Source organism: Littorina saxatilis, linkage group LG8, assembly GCF_037325665.1.
Source record: "Littorina saxatilis isolate snail1 linkage group LG8, US_GU_Lsax_2.0, whole genome shotgun sequence".
Classification (NCBI taxonomy): domain Eukaryota; kingdom Metazoa; phylum Mollusca; class Gastropoda; order Littorinimorpha; family Littorinidae; genus Littorina; species Littorina saxatilis.
In genome coordinates, this window is record NC_090252.1 from 41,216,476 (window position 1) to 41,226,938 (window position 10,463).

Genomic DNA, 10,463 nt, shown 5'->3' on the forward strand with positions numbered 1-10,463 from the left:
GTGTGTGTGTGTGTGTCTGTCTGTCTGTGCGTGTGTGTGTGTAGAGCGATTCAGACCAAACTACTGGACCGATCTTTATAAAATTTGACATGAGAGTTCCTAGGAATGATATCCCTGGACATCTTTAGTTTTTCCTTTTTTTCGATAAATACCTTTGATGACGTCATATCCGGCTTTTTGTAAAAGTTGAGGCGGCACTGTCACACCCTCATTTTTCAATCAAATTGATTGAAATTTTGGCCAAGCAATCTTTGACGAAGGCCGGACTTCGGTATTGCATTTCAGCTTGGTGGCTTAAAAATTAATTAATAACTTTGGTCATTAAAAATCTGAAAATTTAAACAAAATAATTTGTTTTTAAAACGATCCAAATTTACGTTAATCTTATTTTTCATTATTTTCTGATTCCAAAAACATATAAATAAGTTATATTCGGATTAAAAACAAGCTCTGAAAATTAAAAATATAAAAATTATTATTAAGATAAAATTTCCGAAATCGATTTAAAAACAATTTCATCTTATTCCTTGTGCGTTCCTGATTCCAAAAACATATAGATGTGATATGTTTGGATTAAAAACACGCTCAGAAAGTTAAAAAGAATAGAGATAAAGAAAAGCGTGCTATCCTTCTCAGCGCAACTACTACCCCGCGCGCTCTTCTTGTCAATTTCACTGCCTTTGCATCGAGCGGTGGACTGACGATGCTACGAGTATACGCTCTTGCTGTAAAAATGCAGTGAGTTCAGTTTCATTCTGTTAGTTCGACAGCTTGACTAAATGTTGTAATTTCGCCTTACGCGACTTGTTACATTTAGTCAAGTTTTGACTGTTTTAACGTAGAGGAGGGAATCGAGACGAGGGTCGTGGTGTATGTGTGTGTGTGTGTGTGTGTGTGTAGAGCGATTTTACTTCAAACACTGATTTTATTCATAACAAATGCCAGTCAATCACACTTTGTCAGCAAAAACTGAAAAACCTTGACGTGAACCCCGATGTCCTCCTAGCTTTTTACCGCAGTTTTTTAGAATCAGTGTTTAACTTTTTACATTTAGTCAAGTTTTGACTAAATGTTTTAACGTACAGGGGGAAATCGAGACGAGGGTCGTGGTGGTGTGTGTGTGTGTGTGTGTGTGTGTGTGTGTGTGTGTGTGTGTGTGTGTGTGTGTGAGTGTGTGTGTGTGTAGAGCGATTCAGAGAAAACTACTAGACCGATCTTTATGAAACTTGACATGAGAGATCCTGAGTATGGTATCTCCAGACTTTTTTTTTCTTTTTTTTTGATAAATAGCTTTGATGACGTCATATCCGGCTTTTCGTGAAAGTTGAGGCGGCACTGTCACGCTCTCATTTTTCAACCAAATTGGTTGAAATTTTGGTCACGTAATCTTCGATAAAGCCCGGACTTTGGTATTGCATTTCAGCTTGAAGGCTTAAACAATAATTCATGAGTTTGCTCATTAAAGTTGTCATTAAAATCGATTTTTCGCAAACAGATTTAAAATTGATTGCATCGTATTCTTCATCACATTCTGTATCTAAAAATATATACATATGTCATGTTTACTCTTAAAATGTGATCACAATGAACGAAAATAGATTAATTAGTCTTACGATTAAAATTTAAGAAATCGATCCAAAAATGGTTTCATCTTATTCTTTATCATTTCCTGATTCCAAAAACATATAGATATGATAGGTTGTATTCAAAACAAGCTCAGAAAGTTAACAAGAATACAGAAAAGCGCGCTTTCCTGCTTAGCACAATACGCTACCGCGCTAATCTGGCGTGTCAATATCACTACGTTTTGCACGTGGGAGGTGAGCGATTTCCTTTCACGCGGGGATTGATGAAGCTGTACTGTCTTGGTGAAAAAATACAGTGCGTTCAGTTTCATCCCGTGAGTTTGACAGCTTGACTAAATGTAGTAATTTCGCCTTACGCGACTTGTTATCCTATGATATTGCAAAGAAGGGATTTAGTTACAATACAATTTTATTGAGAACTGTCATTTAAAACAAAGAAGTGCGCATTTAGAGAGAGAGAGAGAGAGAGAGAGAGAGAGAGAGAGAGAGAGAGAGAGAGAGAGAGAGAGAGAGAGAGAGAGAGAGAGAGAGAGAGAGAGAGAGAGAGGTTAATAATGATCTTTAGAAAACACAGACACACACACACACACACTGAGGCGCGTACACACACACACACACACAGGCGCACACACACACACATAAACACACACACACACACTCACACACACACACACACACACACACACACACACACACACACACACACACACACACACACACACACACACACACACACACATATATATATATATGAACTACAGGAATACCCGGCTTCGCCGGGGTGAATCGCGAGACAGAGACAGACAGCGTGGCGGTTCATCACAATCACCTTTGCAGGCGAAGTCCTGTCAAACGGGATTGAGAATTTTAGAGCTTATTTCTTAGCCCTATATTATCTGTTGTGGCTTCTCAAATGCCAGAACATACAGACAGATGATAAATGATAAAATCGTTTATTTAACGTCACTCTGTAAATCTCACTAGATAAATATGTTGTTTCACCCAGTCAGCAGGTGAAATATCTGGGCGTACTTTTCACCTCAAATGGACTATGGACTGCTCACTTAAAGTATCTTTTAAGCAAAGCAAATAAGACCATCAACCTTCTTAAAATACTGGCTGCCCAACCATGGGCAAAGTGCCCAGTTATTCTAACAAACATCACCAGAGCTCTTATAAGATCAAGACTATCATATGGACAGGAGGCCTACTTCTCGTCGGCTCGAAAATGGCTTGATAAGCTACAGTCAGCGGAATGTCGTGCCCTTCGGCTTGCCCTTGGACACCCAAGGCATTCAAAGCAGGCCATTGTATACTGCCAAGCAGGATTCCTCCCTCTTGACATGTGACGACGTAAGTGCTGCGCAGATTACAATGTTCGAGCCAACACAGTGCAAAACTCAACAAAAGAGGAGCTACAACCGCATTACAACCATGTCCAAAACAAAAAGGCCCACTTTGGCACTACTTTCACCTCACTGGCTCAATTCAATGCTTCACTCTTTAGTGAAATCAGTGTCGACCCAAATGATGTGGCCCAAAACCCCATATCTCGTGATCCCTCATGGACAATGAAAGAAATGAATTTTGACACAGAATATTGCACAGCTACAAAGGATGATCAGTTATTACTCAGGATACAAGCCCTTGAGCACATTGATATTGTATACAAAGGCCATGTTCATGTTTACACAGACGGGTCAGTGTTGGATGACAAGAAGGCTGGCGCAGCTTTTGTAATCCCCAGCGATGACATGACTGGGAAATTTAAACTGTGCAACAGAAACTCGATCTTCTCAGCTGAGCTCCTTGCCATCTGCATGTCGCTTGTTCATCTCAATCTCAAGAACACTCCTCCTCAAAAGATAGCTATATTCTCTGACTCCAAAGCAGCCATTGAAGCATTAAGATCTAACAAAAGATCAAAAAGACATGATCTTGTCATTGCCATAAAGGAGCTGGCAAATAAAATTATTAAAAAAGGAAGCGAGATTAACCTGGTCTGGTGTCCAGCACACGTGAACGTGCCTGGCAACGAGAAAGCAGACAAAGCCGCTAAAGAAGCTGCCCAATGCAAAGGCGCCTCCGAGGTAGACCTGCCATTGTCTGCTTCTGAGATCAGTAGCCTTACAGACTCTCTTCTCTGGAGAGAATGGAGGAACAGATATATGCACAAGGCTATAAGCTCTGGCTGGCTCATTCGGGAAGCCCCATCAAAACAGATGAACACCTATAATGCATGCCCACGTGTAATAAAAAGGATTAACCGCCTAAGGGCAGAAGCTGGGAATTACCAATTTCTAGAGCTTAAATGCACCTGTCAATCCGACCTCACCATTGCTCATTTGACTTTGGAGTGTGATTTGAACTCATGCCACTTTCAACCCCTGACTCAGTTTATAAACTCAAATAGAAATATTCTGCCAAATACCTCAAAGGAAAAATTAAGCTATATTTTAAGTTTTAATAAAGACCTTGGGTGGCAAGGTCCCAAACTTATCGCTGGACTTATGCACACGCACCCACTTGGTCCCTGGATATGAAGAGACATTGCTGCGGCTGACGCCATTGCTTCTCATACAGCTACTATATATTTTTATCAGAACTTTTAAAAATACCATTTTATATCCAAGTATCTCTTAACACCATTTTTAATTAGATGAGCGAGAGTGTGCGGGGGGCGGGAGGGTGGTGAACCACTGTACATAAAGGGAAAGTTTGTGTGCGTGCCTGTGTGTGTTCTTAATCTAAGACAAATGTCGCCAATGTTTTTATACAGACAGACAAAAGCCGCTAGACCACATCACAAACAGAACTCTACAATACACAGGTTTTTGCCCACACACACACACAAACACACACACACACACACAGAGAAGCCGTATATATATATCTATATCTATATCTATAAATATATAGAGATAGGTGAGAGTGTATTTTTCGCGTGGCTATAAATTGATTCGACCTTTTCACTTTGACAGTAAGAACAACTTACGGGTGCAAGGGAAGCGTTCTGGACAGCGCAGTGACATTCTAAAAATAGTAACTTAGAAACGGGAATATGGATTGAAGCCACACGAAGGAAGGGAGATAAACGCAAAACAGTGGAGAAGATAAGGAAGAGTTACTTGTAATGGTGAAATGAACACAAAAACCAAAATCGGTTCAGCGCTGCGCGCTGAGAGCACGTGTTGAAATATCTCATCGATGATATTGTGTCCGGGGTGTAGCTGAATACGGTGTCCAAATTTGAAAAAGATCCACCGAGAACTTTGGCGTTGTGATGTGGTGTAGCGGCTTTGGTGTGTCGGTATGGGGGCCCGGGTAGCTGAGGTGGAACCAAAATCGGTTCAGCGCTCACAGAAAGTGAGCCACAATTTTTTACCTCATGCACGGCAGATTCAAACACTGCAGTGCCGGTGTGCAGTTTTTGTAACGTTCAAAGCTGTATAAATGCAGGTCTAGCTAAACGATTTTGTAAGCATGCTATGGAATTTGCAGAACAAAACAATAAAGCTCACTCTGTTTTGGCCGTAAAAAGCGCCCAAATGCAATCAATGTCTAACCTGTGTCGTGTGTTCGAAGGAGTACATCTCAGCGATGCCATTGCCTTGCAACCTGAAAGAAATATATTTTAATAACCCACTTAGTGTGAAATAAAAGCCGGAGATTTGCTTCGTTCTTTGCTGCGACACAAAACCAAAACCAACTACATGTATGTATATAGATCTGCGGTGACATTATGAGTTCGTTTTCGACATTGCAGTGAAGTTGCGTGGATCTTCGACGATTCCCGTTCGGTTTAATGTGGATGGAGCTTTGATTGAATGTAACTGCTTTGACAAGTTACAACATGAGTCCTTGGGATCGATGTTTTTTGGTAAACTTCTTCGTATCCTTGACTTTACTTTTGACTTGAACAGATCCAGATTGGCTGGGGCTGTTGATCGCCTACACAGATCTATATGAAGTTGACTCGACACGGCGAACCGCCGAATCCGTGCCCTCTCGTCGGTCCTACCCCCAAATCCCTTACCAGCCTCAGACCCCATCTCGCCATTCTAACCTCACTGGCGCACTATGTGTGATTATCCCTTCCTCGTGTGTGTGTGTGTGTGTGTGTGTGTGTGTGTGTGTGTGTGTGTGTGTGTGTGTGTGTGTGTGTGTTGTTTGTTGTGTGAGTGCGTGCAGGCGGGCGGGCGTGTGTGTGCCTTTGTGTCTGTGCATGTCGTCTTGAGTGCGAGAAAGCGAAGTTTTGAGAAATAGTGACAGATAAATAGTTTAAGAAAGGAATCTACTAAGTGAGAGTGGGCGTCCATTACGGCATTGCGAAGCGGACCTGCGCATCTACCCGCTTTGTGTGTCTGTTTGTTTATGTGTGGATGTGTGTGTGTGTGTCACAGTTAATATGTGTCCATTTGGTTGTATGAGTGTGAAAGTGTACCTATTAAAGGGGGGGGAGGGGGAAGACCTATGCGTTTGGCTTCATAGTAACTTCATACGAGTAACTTTGTTAACAGTTCATTATTCGGACACAGATTAACAAGTTATAGAATGTTCGTGTAGAACAGACACTTAGCCACAAAAAACACCTGGTTTTGAAATAAATTATTACCTCGATTCCGTTCAAAGGAGCTTTCCCCAAACACCTTTTTAACAATATCCAATTGATCTATGAGGTATGGGTCCATGCGACGCCGAGGCCCCCTATGAGGTACAGAGAATGCCTGTTTGCGGACAGGGGGAAAATTGAGAAGGGGAGGAGGACCGATACTGGAACCCCCAACCTTTGTTCACATTGCTAACAGGAACCTGTGCACAAAATGTGTAATGCATCTCACGACAGATTATTTTTTCGGGGGGGGGGGGGGGGGGTTATGATTAGCCTAAGTCGCTTCGCGTCCTCGAATTCAAAGTAACTGATTTACCCAAGTGTGTGTGTATGTGCGTGTGTCTGTGTGCTTGTCTGTGTGTTTGTGTGAGTGTAGTGCGATTCAGAGACACCTACTGGACAGATCTTCATGAAACTCCGTCTCCAGTTGGAAATGTCCTCCCTGTTGTGGATGGAAGGAGCGGGGTTTTGGACAGGGAGGAAATTTCCAACTTGAGACGGAGTTTGAGGTAACGTGATGCATTATAACTGAAATACACAATTAGTAGTGTCCCAATATGCAAGTGTGTTCGTATCATCAACTGATAAAAAGTGTGTCCGTAGTTTTTGGTTAACTGAAAAAAAGTGTGTCCGTAGTTTTTGGTTACGCGTCGCAGTGTTAGCTGTGTACGACCTCCCACAGTCCAATGCCGCGAATTGTTGTTACAGCCCCTGACTTGTTTATGTACGGAATCCGGTAGTCTTTTTGTTGTTGTTAAATAATTATATTGCCAAACGTTATGACATTTTGGGATAATTGAACGAGTTTCAATACACATTTGCTGAGCACCTGTGTGCTAAAAGGAAATGTCGCTTGTCTTTATCAAAACTCAAAACTAATTTTCAATGTTTATTCGTGCAAACCGTCACACAAACATGCGTGCCTCTGTGAGTATGCGTGTGGCTGCTTTCGTAGTTCAGGCTAGATTACAAGTCAGCTGTGTTAGGGTGCATGCGTTTTGATAATTTACCCCACACCAAATCCCCCCCCCCCCCGATACCTGTCAAATTCCCTCAAAATGCATGAACAATTCCGTTACCTTAGATCATCACCAGAAAAAAAATCCTCCGGATCCCAAAGATCAGGACGAAAACATAGCGAAACACTTTAGATATCAGATACCGACTTTATGTAATGCGCTTCAAAATCATATTTGAGAGAGAGAGAGAGAGAGAGAGAGAGAGAGAGAGAGAGAGAGAGAGAGAGAGAGAGAGAGAGAGAGAGAGAGAGAGAGAGAGAGAGAGAGAGAGAGAGAGAGAGAGAGAGAGAGAGAGAGAGAGAGAGAGAGAGAGAGAGAGAGTATGCATGTATTCCAATTGTAAATAGTCAGAAATATAGTTATTGACTGTGTACTTATTCTTATCGCTATGAGGGGTTGGTTTGCTTGTGTGGGTGTGTGTGTGTGTGTGTGTGTGTGTGTGTGTGTGTGTGTGTGTGTGTGTGTGTGTGTGTCTGAGGTTATTGGAATTGTAAATCGCTTTGAGCTGTAAATAAGGACAGATGTTTATGAAACCTTGCAAACAAGTTTTGTGACCCCCACCCCTTCACCCGGATTCAAACACTTGGGTCAGTGCGCATGCTCTACGAACTGACCTGCTGGGCTCACAAATGATTTATTTCTTCACTTTTTTTCAGCCAAGATATGGGATGGGGCGGTAAACATTTTTGAGTAAGAAAAAAGGAAACGCTTTAAAAAAAATTGTTAGGTATTGTGAACAGTGAACTTATATGTATTCAAATGTGGTTATAATTTGAGATGACATTTTGTGTTATAACGTTTTTACCACTAAATTAAAACAGTCTGGTTCTCTTCGCGTTTTCGATTTACACTCTTGATTTATAAATACTGACACTCATCTTACAAACTGTTTGATCCACCCTGGTGTGTGTATGTGTGTGTGTGTGTGTGTGTGTGTATGTGTGTGTGTGTGTGTGTGTGTGTGTGTGTGTTTGTGATTAGTGGGGTGGGTGGGTGGAGGAAGGGGGGTGGTATTGGATCGGGGGAGGGAGGGGGGGTGGCAGGGGGTATCGGTGCTCTAAAGGCACCAAGTGTGTGGGTGTATGTGTTTGTATTGCGATTCAGAGAAAACTACTATACATATTTTTATGAAACTCTGCACACTTCTCCCTACCACATGACCTACTGGGCTCCCAAATGAATGTTTTCATCAATTTTTGTCAGTCAAGATATGGGGGTGGGGGTGGTGCGAGGATAATTGTGGAGTAAGCAATAAGGAAACACCTTATGGTTTTCTTAGGTATTGCAACATATATATATAGTGAAGTTAGCTGTGTTCAAATTTGTTTAATGATCTGTCGAGCCAATTTTGTGCTACAACGTTTTTGAGTGATAATTGTATGTGTACGCTCTCGCCAATCGTGGATAATTTTCGGCATGCACATTGATAAGTACCCTATTATAACAAAGTGATACTCTCCATTCTTTTATCTACACAAAGTAATCTTTTCTAAAGATAAAAATTTCAATTAGGATGACGTTACGAATCACAGTGTTTTCTGTAAGGTCATATGTGTCCACCCGGTACCCCCCAAAACTGACAAAACTCTTATAAAAAAAAAATGAATAAGAAAACAACGTTTTTTGTCTGTCTGCAGTTGTGGACATATAGCATAGAGAAACATGTGCTCAAAATTTGTAATGGATTTCACGTGCGATTTTTTTCTTTCTTGGGTTGAGGAGAGGGGGGGGGGGGGGGGCGTATGCCCCTTGATCGGTCTCGGGCGCTCTGCGACCTCGATTTACACTCTTGAATTCTAAAAACACCCCCCTTACAAACTACCCTGGTATATATATATATATATATATATATATATATATATATATATATATATATATGTGTGTGTGTGTGTATGTGTGTGTGTGTGTGTGGTGTGCGATTCATAGACATTTACTGGACAGATCTTCATGAAACTTTGCACACAAATGTTCCGACCCCCCAACCCTTCACCCTGATTCAAACTCATGTATCACAAGTCCAGCGCTCTACCAACTGACCTACAGCGCTCCCAAATTATTTTTTTATTTATCATTTTTGTCAGTCAAGATATGGGGGTGGGGTTTGTACGGGAATAATATTGTGAAGCAGACAATAAGGCAACAACTTATTTTGTTTACAGGTATTGTATCTGTATACAGTGAACTTAGCTGTGTTCAAGTTTAGTTATGTTCTGTGGAGCGATTTTTTTTTAAATACGTGTTTACTACTAAAGGAGTAATAATTGTATGTGTACGCCCTCGAGAAACCTCGATCATTTTCTGAAAATGCACGTTGATAAGTACCGTTTTTGAGTCACTTGAGAAAAAGTGACTCTATGTAATCGGTCAGTGTTAGTCTGTCCGGCCGGCCGGCCGTCCGTCCGGCCGGCCGGCCGTCCGGCCGGCCGTCCGTAGACACCACCTTAACGTTGGACTTTTCTCGGAAACTATCAAAGCGATCGGGCTCATATTTTGTTTAGTCGTGACCTCCAATGACCTCTACACTTTAACGATGGTTTCGTTGACCTTTGACCTTTTTCAAGGTCACAGGTCAGCGTCAAAGGAAAAATTAGACATTTTATATCTTTTCTCGGAAACTATCAAAGCGATCGGGCTCATATTTTGTTTAGTCGTGACCTCCAATGACCTCTACACTTTAACGATGGTTTCGTTGACCTTTGACCTTTTTCAAGGTCACAGGTCAGCGTCAAAGGAAAAATTAGACATTTTATATCTTTGACAAAGTTCATCGGATGTGATTGAAACTTTGTAGGATTATTCTTTACATCAAAGTATTTACATCTGTAGCCTTTTACGAACGTTATCAGAAAAACAAGGGAGATAACTAGCCTTTTCTGTTCGGCAACACACAACTTAACGTTGGGCTTTTCTCGGAAACTATAAAAGTGACCGGGCTCAAATTTTATGTGAACGTGACTCATTGTGTTGTGAATAGCAATTTCTTCCTGTCCATCTGATGCCTCATATAATATTCAGAACTGCGAAAGTGACTCGATCGAGCGTTTGCTCTTCTTGTATGATAAAGTTATACTCTCCATTCATTTATATACACAAACTAATGTTTCATTTATCATTTGTAGAGCTAAATATGTCAGTTGGGATCATGTTAAGAATCGCAGTGTTTTTCGCAAAATCGTACTTGACAAACCACAGTAAAAAAATTCAAAAAAAAGGTTAATAAGGCTGCCACCTTTTTTCTTTGCACAG